This window comes from Eublepharis macularius, chromosome 2, assembly GCF_028583425.1.
Source record: "Eublepharis macularius isolate TG4126 chromosome 2, MPM_Emac_v1.0, whole genome shotgun sequence".
Classification (NCBI taxonomy): Eukaryota; Metazoa; Chordata; class Lepidosauria; order Squamata; family Eublepharidae; genus Eublepharis; species Eublepharis macularius.
This window is the reverse complement of record NC_072791.1, coordinates 23427975-23440957: the sequence shown is the minus strand read 5'-3', so window position 1 is coordinate 23440957 and position 12983 is coordinate 23427975.

The following is a 12983-nucleotide window of genomic DNA, read 5'->3' as shown; positions in this document are numbered from 1 at the left end:
GGACTGGCCACACAGCTGTGCGCTTGTCACAGGGCCAAGCTACAAGTGACAAATGACACTTGAACGGCAAGTGGATTGAGTGGAGGGCAAGTGAACAAGGAGAAATACACTTGCCGTTCAAGTGTCATTCGTCACTTGTAGCTTGGCCCTCAGTCTGCAGGACCGCCTCTCCCTATACATTCCCCTGAGGACACTCCGATCAGGAGAGAAACAGCTGTTGGTGGTCCTTGGCCCCAGGGAGGCCTGCCTAGCCTCAACCAGAGCCAGGGCCTTTTCGGTCCTGGCTCTGACCTGATGGAACTCTCTGTCTATTGAGACCAGGGCCCGGAAGGATCTGTTATCTTTTTGCCGGGCCTGTAAGACAGAGATGTTCCACCAGGCATATGGTTGAGGCTGGGCCAGGCCTCCGCCAGCCTGGTAAGGAAGGAAAAGAACAATCTGAACCCAACTAGGTTGTCCACCATCCTGCTTCCATATTAGTTAATCTTGCCATATGTTGCTATCTAGGGTTGCCAACCTCCAGGTAGTGGCTGGAGATCTCCCGGAATTACAACTTGTCTCCAGGCCACAGAGATCAGTTCACCTGAAGAAAATGGCTACTTTGGGGGATGGACTCTATGGAATTATGCCGTGCCAAGGTCCTTTCCCTCCCCAAACCCCACTTTCTCCAGGTTTCATCCCCCAGATCTCCAGGAATTTCCCAACTTGGAGCTGGCAACCCTATGCCATCCGTTCTAGTTATTTGTATACAATATTGACTAAATTTTAAATGTTTTAATTGGTTTTATGGGAATGTGATATTTATTGTGGTTTTTAAACAATGTGATCTGCCCTGAGCCCACTTGCAGGGAGGGTAGAATAAAAGTCTAAATAAATAAATAACAGGACATGGCAAACCCACATGCAGGGAAATAATCCAGTTAATACTGGCATGGGGGCAAGGGACAGGAAGATGAGTTGGTGCATGAGGGCAGGAAAATAATCAAAAAGGAAAGTGCAACCCAAGCATAAGTGAGAAGGAGAAATTTAATTAGACCCTGGTACGGATACTTGAATACCCATGACTTGGGCCCACACCCTCCTTGCCCTTCACAAACCAGGAGTCTATTCATTTATTTATTTAGTATATATGTATTTTGGTTTTCACCTCAGAGCGGTATCCAAAGCCACTAACAATACAGAGATTCTTTTAAATACAGCAACAAAGAAGAAACAGAGTGGAAGCTTCTGTCTGTTCCCGGCTGATCTTCTGCCCAGCTCAAAGCTCTGAGTCTCTCCAGCCCTCAGGGTAAGACCCAAAGAGCCAAAAGACATGAGCCTTCTGACACGCACCTCTGGGAATGCCCCGGCCCTTAAATACCTGTGTGTGGAGAGGAAAGCAAGCTCAGCGAGATGTGTTACACAAGAGCAGCAGCTACTTACCAGGATTTCCCCCAGTTCCTTCACAGCCAAATGTTTGGTGCACAGTTCAGATTTCCTATGAGGGCCTAGCTAGGGTTGCCAGGCCCAACTTGGAAATCAGCAGGAAACTAAGGGGTGGGGGCACGGGGAGAGACAATCGGCGATGACATGACATCATCACTTCTGGGTTGTCTTGCTAGATGCCTGCTTATGGTGGGATAACTCCTGGCAATGTATGCCTCTATGCCCAGTGGGGGAAAGGAGCTGGGGGAGGGGGCTCTCTCACTGGGGGCTGGCAACCATAGAGAGACATGTGATGCAGTCCCATGTATCATTTAAAGACTCACCTTAGAAAGCAATACATTGCTCAGCCCTGCTCTGAGCACTGTCAAGACGGAGGGGGTTCAGCTTTCTCTCCCATGCTGTTTTTGCCAGCGGAAATAGCCATGGGGGGTGCCCTTTTCTTGGGCTCCATGTGTCCTGAGTAGGGTTGCCAGCCTCCAGGTGATGGCTGGAGATCTCTCAGAATTACAACTGATCTCCAGGCCATAGATATCAGTTCCCCTGGAGAAAATGGCTGCTTTGGAGGAAAGACTTCATGGGATTATACCCTGGGGAGATCCTTCCCTATCCCCAAACCCTGTCCTTTCCAGGCTCCATCCCCAAAATCTCCAGGAATTCTCAACCTTGAGCTGGCAACTCTAGTCCTGGGTCATATGCTCCCAGGTCACGTGGAGCCCAATAGTGGGACAAACACGCCCCCCCCTGGCCATTTCCACTGGCAAAAACAGTGTGGCAGGGAAAGCGGAAGCCCTCCCCCAGCAGCACTGAGAGCCACAGTGAGCAACAGAGAGCTTTCTAAGTGATGCCCCCAAAGGTACATGTGAGTCATGAGCCTTGTGAGGCTTGGCCCTCAATATCTCAAGCCTGTTGACTGGTTACTCTCTGCACATACACACTGCAAGTTAAACCCTCCATCAGTGGCATAGCATGGGTTGCCAGCACCCAAGGCACCTCCTGGCAGAAGGTAGCACCCCTGGCACCACATGCACATGCGCTCCCAGGAAATGACATCATCACGCAGGGCATGGCCACCCCCTGGGAGTGCACCCGTGATTCTCTGCCTCTTACCTGGCAGCCCTTTAGCTCAGCTGCCTGTGCTGCTGCCACCAGCTCAGCATGCTCCTCGGCCAGCAGCCACTGCAGGGGGGTCAGCTCGGCACCCAGCGAACGGGCTGCCCCATTGGCATGGCAGGTGGTGTGGGCGGCCTCCTGTGGACATAGTAAAGGCTCTCCACAGCATCCCCTAAAAATTTTGTGCCTATGGCGACCACCCCTCTGGCCTCCCACACGCTGTGCCACTGCCCTCCGTACCCTTCACTACCACCTTGCTGTACACTGGTGCAGTGTTTAAATGAAGAAATAGCATGATGGGACAGTCATATATATAAATAAACACTGTCTTTTGAAAAAAGTCTAGCTGCTTGGTGTTCATCTGTGCCTCCCTGCTCAATGTGAATGCCTGCCAATCTATCGAATCTGTAGCAGTTTGTATATATACATTTTTGCACACGTTAATGGGAGTCATTTCCCTGGCATCACTGATTTATTTGAATTATTCATGTTCCTGGGAGAAAAACAGTTTCACTTATTGCAAAAGATTATACCCCACTGCCAGGGCTACTGTGTGGCCACAAAAATGTTAAGCGCACTGTTCATGTCACATGAGGCTTCAACTTGTTGTTCATTGTGGCTGCCAAAAATGGTATGTTCATCTGCTGAATAAGTTTGCTCTAGGTAACTACAGCAAGGCTAGTTCCAAGGGGTCAACCTCCCTCCACTCTTGTGAGAGCTAGGGCTGATAGCCTCCAGGCATGCCATTTTCCCAGTAAGAACCTAGAATAGCCCTGCCCCCATCTACTGTTTCCCACCACCACTCCTTTTGTGGGTGGGAGAAAAATAATGGAAAAAATCACTTTCAGGTAATAGTGTGATGTGACTTCTGGGGGGAAAAAAACTGAAGTGATGTCAGCCCATTCTAGGAATCTATAGTTTGGAAACTATAGTTTTACCATAGAATTTCCAGAAATTTCTAGAGAGTTAAGACATTAATTCTGAGTTTTCCCCAAAAGTGATAGGACACTGCTGCCTGATGGCACCCCCCGCCCCATCTCCCAACCCCCTAGATTCCTGCTGGTTGCGAGCCATTGGCTGGCAACCCTAATAGCCTTCCAGGAGCCAGCCTATGACCTCCCATGAAGAAATGCAGAGAAGCCATCAAGAGACTTGTGCCAAGAGTTCAAGAGCCTTTGACGGTTGTTCAGTAACAGGAAGGCATTTGGGAAAGGAGATCGGCCTGTACTCTGCCAATAACACTCTCTGCTCACAACTTACTTTCTTCATTCCTGGCTAATGGTGGAGGCTATGGGGCTAGCCATAACCCAGATACAGGCCCAGATCATGAGATAAAAAGAGGAAGAAAAAGAGAGCCAGAAAAAATATTTTAGCCAACTTGAACGCAACCCTAGACCTAGGGGATTTTTTCCCCCTTATCCATTATTTGTTCTGAGTGTCCCAGGAAATCACCCTTTTCAAAAACAATAGTTTGTTATGATTCCTCTCTATTTTGGGCTTATTTTTATAATATAACAGACTTTTGTAGCCCTCTCCTAGCCTTGGCCTTTTTCTGAACTATCAACAGTGATTAATGTGGATGATTTACTGAATGTTTTCGTTCTTTTGTGTATTTTCTTAACAACTCGCTTAAATGAGAGGAAGAACCTGAGCTTCCTAAACCAGAGTTTCTGGAACTCAGGCTTTGATTTCTAAAACTATTTGCAGATGAGAAACAATATCCAGTGCAGTAGGATAGGACTGGGGTTTAAGAAAAAGGAGAGAAAGAAAAAACCCAGAATATGTGTTGCTATCCTAGGCCACTGTCCATATAATCCTCAAACCCTCCTAGGTATTCCAAAACAAGAGAAACAAGAGAAGGGAATGCTCTGTCTAAAACTGGAATGAAGACCCCTGTGCAAAATGGGGAGAAACTTTTAGAAGGGCACATTGCCTGAAGCCTGGCCATTAGGATATTTGGAAACTTGAAGCAAAGAGGTCATGGGTGTACGTGTGACATGCAGTACACTCGGTAGTACATGAGAAATTTTCCTGCTATATTCTGGCTCCAAAACAAAAAAGCCCATAAGCAGGGGTCATTTCGTAGAAAAAGAGCTGGAGGAACTCATTAGCATAGCTCATTGGCATAACTCATTAGCATATGCCACACCCCCTTGCCATCACCAGAAGTGTGTCATCGGCATAACTGATTTGCATATGCCACACCCCCTGACATCACCTATCCTGGCTGTTTTGGACCCAATCCTGGCCATTCAGGACCAAAATTGGGCCCAAAATGGCAAAAAGGGGGCTGAAAATGGCCGAAAAGAGGCCCCAAATGGTCAGGATCGGGATGCTGCTGAGAGGGAGAGTGATCCACCATCCGTCAGAAGCCCAATCCAGGCCATTTCAGCCCCAATCCAGGATGAAACAGGCCCAAAATGGTCGAGAGGCAGGTGGGCAGGGCCACCTGATATGTGACCTCTTTGGGGAACTACCAGAACTGCGCTCCTGCATGTTCCCCCTCGAAATGAGCCCTGCCCATAAGATATGTAGTTCCACTGGAGGAGGTGTTGGATACCTAGTAACTTGGTGACCACCAAATAAGGGGTAGCTCTGAGTTTCAAGGTAGGCTTTAGATGCAGTGTAGGAACAAGCATGGAGCTAGGCAAAGGTACATGTCTCAGTAGCAGAACATCTGTTTTGCATGCAAGAAGTCTCTGGTTCAATTCCGGGCACCCCCAATTTTAAAAGTAACAGGTAAGAATAAGAGTAATCAAGACCATGGGGAGCTCTGACCACAACAAGAGCTGGAGCTCATCAGAGTTCACGATCAGGAGCTGGATCCAGTGCAAAATTTCGCGTTGCACTGGAGTCTGGGGATAGTAGAGTTTGGAGACGGAGGGATGTACATCATAGGGACCACCCACTGAAGCTGCCATTTCCCCCAAGGGAACTGATCTCTGTAGTACAGAGATCAGTTGTAATTCTGGGAGAACTGCAGGTCCTACCTGGAAAAAAGCTGCCCTGGCCATGGGCATCACCCTTGCACCCACCTTCTGAGTCAAAGAGTTCAGCCCCAAGTTCTGCCCAGAGATCAATATTTTCTATGTCAAGAACTTTCATTTTTGTACCAGGAAATTCAGATTCCCCTCACACATTCTCTCAGCCTAATCTACCTCTAACCGTTGTTGTTATTTTGAAGATAAAGTGGTGGAGGAGTGAACGATATAGTAAGCTGCTTTGGTCACCATCGGGGACAAAAATGGAGTATATACTAAATCAAGCTCATCATATATAAGATAGGAATATTGTAGTATAGGAAATCTGAAGTCTATGGACCCATTGCCATGAAAGCCCTTTTAAATACAACGGACTGGGAAATAACAGACGTAAGCAATAGCACATGTTCGGCTTCCCTACGGCAATCAATTCTACTTTGCTTACCTAGAAACAATGGAGGGGGGGAGGTTCTCAACCCCTCTGAGTGAACTGGCTGTTCTTTTGATTGGAAGTTGTTAGTCTCTCTTGGTAACTTCTTCGCCCCTCCATATATACATGTTTCTGTTGTGAATATAAAAGAATCAGTTTAATAGACATACCCTTCATGCATCTGATGAAGTGAGGTCTGATTCACAAATGTTAATTATGGAATCAGTTTTGTTAGTCTTTAAGGTGCTCCTGGATTCCTGTTTTAATTCTGTTGCAATCAAGGGAACCTTAAATGACTAACTCCAATGAGATTTTGGGCTGTGTTTGTTCCTCCCAGTCACTGGTGGAAAAGGGCTATCTCAATCTGTTCAAGAATGTGAGATTTGGCCCAAGACAGCTAGATCCAAATGCCTGGAAGTGGCTGGAATGAAATGAAACCACTGGAATGAAACCCAAGGCAAATGTTTTCCTTAAATAAGCTACAATTTGCTTTCAAGACTAGAACGAATATGTAAAAGTCTATATTATGAAATGGGATTAGAGGATTATGGCGATTTTTTTTCTTTGGGCAACTGGCACATTCCGCAACTGGCACCAGGACAGCATTTCCGCAACTAAAGCGGGACTCACAGGTTAGTTAGATTTCAGTGACACTTGAGATTAACAGTAAGTGCTTCTTTATCTTCTAGTCTGTTCTTATGTAGTGCAGTGGTTAAGTGGTTCAGCTGCAAATCAGCACTCTACTGGTTCTAATCCCACTACTGCCATGAGCTCAGGGCCGACCCGCCCATTGACACTGGCCCAGCAGCTGTCTCAGGGCGCAAGGTGCTGGAGGGGGCACTGGCCCAGGGGCAGGGACGCACGCCATGGAGCTGCTGCCACTGCTGCCGCCAGCCAGGAGTGTGTGCTGGTGGCAGCAGCGTGGGGCAGCTGAGCGGGCAGCCTCCTACTGGCTGCGCTTGGCCCACAGAGCAACTGAACAGGAGGGCTGGAAGGCCCCCCGCGCATGCACCAGCTCTGCGTGATGATGTCACATGCAGTGATGTCATCACACAGTCTGGCACGCACACAGAGGCAGCCGTTAAGCTGCCTCAGGTGCTGGCGACGCTGGAGCCAGCCCTGCATGAGCTCAGTAGGTGGCCTTGGGTAAGCCACTCCTCTCAGCCCCAGCTCCTCAGCTGTATTGTAGGGATAATAACAACACTAACTTGTTCACCACTCTGGGTGGAACATTAATCTGTCTAGAAACGCAGTTGTTGTTGTTGTTGTTATCCTTCCTCCAAGAAGCTTAAAGTGGCAAACACGGTCCTCCCATCTCTTTTTTATTCATACAACAATCCTGGGAGGTAGGTTAAGCTGAGATAAAAGTGACTGACCTCAGGTCACCCAGTGAGCTTTACGTCCAGGTTGATGCTTATCCAAGAGCCTTGGCTGTATATTAACCAGTTAACAGTGTCACTGACTTGGCACAGCTGTTCTGTTTGCTACGTTTGCATCCTCCTGATTTTCTTCCTAGGAGTATCCATATTTCTCTCTTCCTCCATTATGTCATCTTGACAATGACCCTGTGCAGTAGGTTACACTGAAATGGAGCAGCTGGCCCAAAGACACCCAGTGGTCTTCATGGCTGAGCGAAGATTTGAATACGGGCCTTCCAAATCCTAGTTCAGCATCCTAATCTCTACAATGAACTGTTGAAGTTTCTGAATTTATTGTGAGTTGGGCTTTATGTGTTTCTGGGTCTGTTTCGTATGCTTGAGCTTTTTTGCAAATGCGGGTGCACTGATTTCAAGAAAGAACTTATAACAGCCTGAGCTCGTCATTTTGATAATTTGTTCACCTGCTTATGCTCTTCAGTGCCACTGAGGAGTGATAGGGTTGCCAGCCTCCACAGAGATCAGTTTACCTGGAGAAAAAGGCTACTTTGGGGGGTGGACTCCATGGAATTATGCCATGCCAAAGTCCTTTCCCTCCCCAAACCTCACTTTCTCCAGGTTTCTCCAGGTTTTACCCCCCAGATCTCCAGGAATTTCCCATCTTGGAGCTGGCAACCCTAAGGAGTGACCACAGATCAGAGCTGGACTATGTGCTTTGCAAGCTCCTAGGTTTAATCTCCAGTAGACCATTGATAAACCAATAATCTGACTTGGTATAAGGTAGTTTCACATGTGAAACCATCCATTCTAGGGCTTGAAGTAGAAATCCCAGAGTGAATCACCAGGGGTTGTATATATTTAAACCCCATGTTCCCTGCCGATTCAGAAATCATGGAGTACAATACCAGCTGCAGCAATTCATATGCTCTGGAGCCTCTACAGTTTTCAGACTTGCTATAAACACCAGAGGTATGATTCCTGCCATTGCTTAATTTAATAACAACAATAACAACATTCAATTTATATACTGCTCTTCAGCAATTTATATACTTCCCTGAACACCCACCCAGAGCAGTTTACAAAGTGTGTTACTATTATCCTCACTTCCTGTGAGGTGGGTGGGGCTGAGGGAGCTCTGAGAGAGCTGTGACTGACCCAAGGTCACCCAGCTGGCTTCACTTGAATCAAACCCAGTTCTCCAGATTAGAGTCCTGCTGCTCTTAACCCCTACACCAAACTGGCTCTCTAGTTTGCAGAGTAGAAGCCAGAAGCTGAATCTAGAACTTCATCCATTCATTTATTTATGGCACTTTTATCTCTTCCACCTTTTCAGGTACCTCAAGGCAGTTTACAAAATATACAACAGGGATATAAAACAGAACCTCAGTAAAACAAGAACTCCAAGTTAACTAGACGAACACACACAAAACCCAAATGAAACTCTATTAACTCTATAATAATCCATTAACCCTATAATCAATTAACCCTATAATAATCAAGACATCAGTAAAAGAGAACAAGTTCACCCAATGCCAAAGACCCTCTAGAACAGGCCGTAACAGATTGCCAGACGGCCAGGAACCGAATGAAGTTCAAGAAGAAGAAGGTTGATTTACTTCACAGAGTTGTTGCGAGGCTAGAAGTAGAAAGCCTGTATAACATCTTAATCCCCTTTGAGGAATGGTGGGGTAAAATAAATGTAGTGGGGTGCAGGAAATTCCCTTTTCTGGATGTGAAGAAATGGCCTTTTCTTGAGGGGTATATTTTAAGGTTTGGGACTTTCAAAACCGCCACACTGGATTTTTAAAAGTTTTGTTTCCTGTTGGCAGAAGGCAAGTGGGAAGTCAACTAGTATCGCCCACTGCTCATGCCTTCAACTGCTCTGTACAACACCCAGCCATCAAAGCTTTATAAATGCGATTGGCTCTCCCTTCCAACTCACACTTTAGCAGGAATTTCACACTTACAATCATGTAACAGAGACTATATTGTATCTTTCCGGTGGCTACATTGTATCTTTCCGGCATTTCAAGGGTTCTCTTTTAAATTTTCTTCCCACGCAGAAAAAGTGCGGTCAAAATACTCGGAAGAGAACCGTTGAAACTCTGTATTGAAATGTGAAGGAGGAGTTAATCATCCAGAATTTGGAAGAAAACCTGAAGAGGTATGGGGTCAAAAGCTGCATAATCACCTGTGCAAAAAAAGGTCATAGGGTTTTTTTTACCAGAGTTACGGTAACTCTTTCTCTGTATCAATTTTAAAATTTCAGAAGTTTAATGGAGAATATTCCATGGCTAGATTCCAAATTGTCACCAAAACATTTGATTTGGGAATTTGACTTTTAATGACCTGACAATATTCAATGCCTGTTTCATTAGTAATGCACATTGGTACTTAGTATGTACCAGTATTTGATGGGTGCCACAACGTGTTATTTAATATTTGAAAAAATATTTGCAAAATATTGGCAAGCATGGTGACTTGCCAAATGCAAAAGAATTCAGAGGTGCCATTAGACTTAATTTGCTTAAATGTCCTATTTTCATTTAGGAAGAAAACGTTTAATGTATTGTCGAAGGCTTTCACGGCCAGAGAACGATGGTTGTTGTGGGTTTTCCGGGCTGTATTGCCGTGGTCTTGGCAGAGACCACGGCAATACAGCCCGGAAAACCCACAACAACCAAAACGTTTAATGTTCATATTTTGAAATTTCAACTTCAACTTCTCTGCAGGTGCTGACATATGGTAACATTTTGTTTCCATGATTGCCATAAAGTTGAACAATAATATTTGTTTCCTTGAGAAATTGTCTTCTTACTTTTTACATGGATCCACACAGTTTGCCACTAGAAGTACAATCTCAGTTCTCTTCAGTTTGATCCATCAGCTGATAAGTTTTCCAGACTCAAGTATGTTTAAACTGTATTCTTGGTTATATGCTACAGTGTATTACTGGAAAGGCAAGAGAAGTTCCAGGGAAGAATGGACAACATTCCCCCCAGTCAGTCTCAACCCACCCACCCCCCAACAACTCCACTTTCAGTGCCGAAAGCCAGCCGCACAGATTTGACATCCTATATCGGTCTATGTCAGCTGTGTGGAATGTTGGGAGATCAGTGTTTCTTGAAGCACCCTTCACATCTGGATTGCGGGACTGGATGTTTGAAAAAGGGCCTCCAATTAGAAATTAGAGCCATCTGGGCGTTCCTCAGTGTTATCCATTTTGTCTTGTTTGTAGTTTAGCAACTAAGTCAGAGACAAATAAACATCTGGGCTTGTGCATTAAAGAAATTGCTACTGTTGTGGCCTCGTTCCATCTCGCAGACCATGTTACAGTCTACCCTGTGGTATGTAACTAAGTAATTATACTGTTCTGCATATTCTGGGCTATATAATTTTTTTAATATAAGTACTGGGTTATTTTACAGTGTGGGAGCTGCCACAAAAACTTTGCTAATCCCAGGTTTTTGGAGCCATCATTGGTATGTGCCTGCTGCAATGCTGGGTGATTTCTAGGCTCTTTCCATAACTATTCGCATTTTTATTAGTTCTTTACCTCTTCACGTTCCTTGTAACATCTTCTTTTGTGGTTTACAGGCGGGGGATTGTACTGATGTACGTTGTACAGTTATGTGCGGAAATAAAGCATTCAAACTGCTGGCACATCTTTTTATGTTACTGCAGGATCTTCTCTGTGTTTTGGGCTACATCGCATGACAGTAGAGATGAGCACAAACTGAAATATGAACCAAAGTTCATCACGAACCAGACCTTTTTTGGTTCACGAACCGGTGATTTGTCGGAGGGCATTTCTGATGACCTGCACCGAACCACTATGATTTTTAGCCCAGTTTGCTTGGTTTGTTTTTTTGGTTCATCACAGCAGATAGCCCGGCGTTGATCAATCGGTTTCCTAGGCAACGGGGGGATGGGCTTTCTGCAGACCTTCTGCTGCCCCAGAAGTGATGTTTTCATGAACCAAACGAACTAGTTCGCGGACTGAGCAATTTCATGCCGGTTCATGGATCATGAAATGCGACAAACCACAAACCACAACGAACCCCCATTTTCCTGATTCATGCCCATCTCTACATGACAGTCATCACCTGGAAATTCACTGGGGTCCTTCTCACCCTATTCTCATTCTCCTCTGCCCCCCATGCAGGTGCCAATCTGATAAGAAGGATTCACACAGCTAACCTTGGGGAGGGACTATTGCTCAGTGGTAGAATACCTGCTTTGCATGCAACATGCCCCAGGTTCAATCCCTAGCATCTCTGGTATAGAACAGAATCAAGTAGCATATGATATGAAGGAGAACCACTGGAGAACTGCTGCCCGTCAGAGTAGACAATCCTGAACTTGATAGGCCAATAATCCAACTCAGCAGAAGAAAGCTTCAAGTGTTCATGTGTCCTCCCACTAGGACTGCCAGCATCCTGGAGTTCTCCCACATTTACAACAGATCTCCAGGCTATAGAGATCAGCTCTCCCAGAGAAAATGACAACTTCCGAGGCTGGAGTCTATGGCATCACATACCCGGTGAGCTCTCTCCCTACCCCAAACTCTACCCTCAAATCTCCAGGAATTTTGCAATCCAGAGTCGGCAACCCTACCTCCCATGTGGTGGCAGACATCCACAGTTATGCCACAGTATGAACTGGGCTCAATCCCTGGGCCCAGGGCTTTTTTTCAGGGGGATTGCGGGGAAACGGAGTTCCGACACCTCTTGAAAATACTCGGCAATAGTGCTTGAAAATAATATGATTTCAAAGAATCCCATGTGTTTCTTCCTCATTTCCCTCTTGAGAGTTCCGCCACCTCTTTTTCCAGAAAAAAAACCCTGCCTGGGCCTAGTCTGTAACACAGGATTCTACAGACCTGTAGCTCAATAGGAGGGGCTGTGGCTCAGGGGCAGAGCATCGGCTTCACATGCAGAAGGCTTCTGGTTCGATTCCTAGCATCTCCATCTAAAAGGATCAGGTAGGAGGTGATGTGAAAGACAGGCCCTGGGGTGCTTCTCGAGTTGCCATCCTCTAGGTGTGGCTGGAGATCTCCTGGAAGTACATCTGATCTCCCACTGACAGAAATCAGCTCCCCCGGAAAAAATGGCTCCTTTGGAGGGTGGAATCTGTGGCATTATACCCGGTTGAGGCCCCTTCCCTCCCCAAACCCTGCCCTCTCAGGCTCCACCCCCAAAATCTCCAGGAATTTCCCAGCTCTGAGCTGGCAACCTGGCTTCTGCCAGTCAGAGTAGAGGACACTGGCCTTGCCAGTTCAACAGACCTACAGAATAAGGCCGCTTCATGTGTTCTGTATCATGAAAGAAAATGTCTGTTTTATTTCCAAAATGGCATAAATAAACCCTATTAATACTAATGGGCTTGCAGCCTAGGCAAAACCCTCCTGGACATTGGTAAAACATACCCATCATTCTCCCTTTCACCATGTAAAGGTGCTGAATGTAAGTCATGCCATTGTGGCTACTATGTTGTGATAGGTCTTCGACGTGTCTCCTTATGTATATAGGCTTTCTATGGAGAGTTAATAAAGAAAAGCAAAAAAAAAATATTCCCCTTAAGTTCTTTTGTGGTGTTGGTCTGTTTTCCCCGATAATGTATCAACTGCCGTTGTGAACAGGCTAGGCCCCCAGTGCAAAT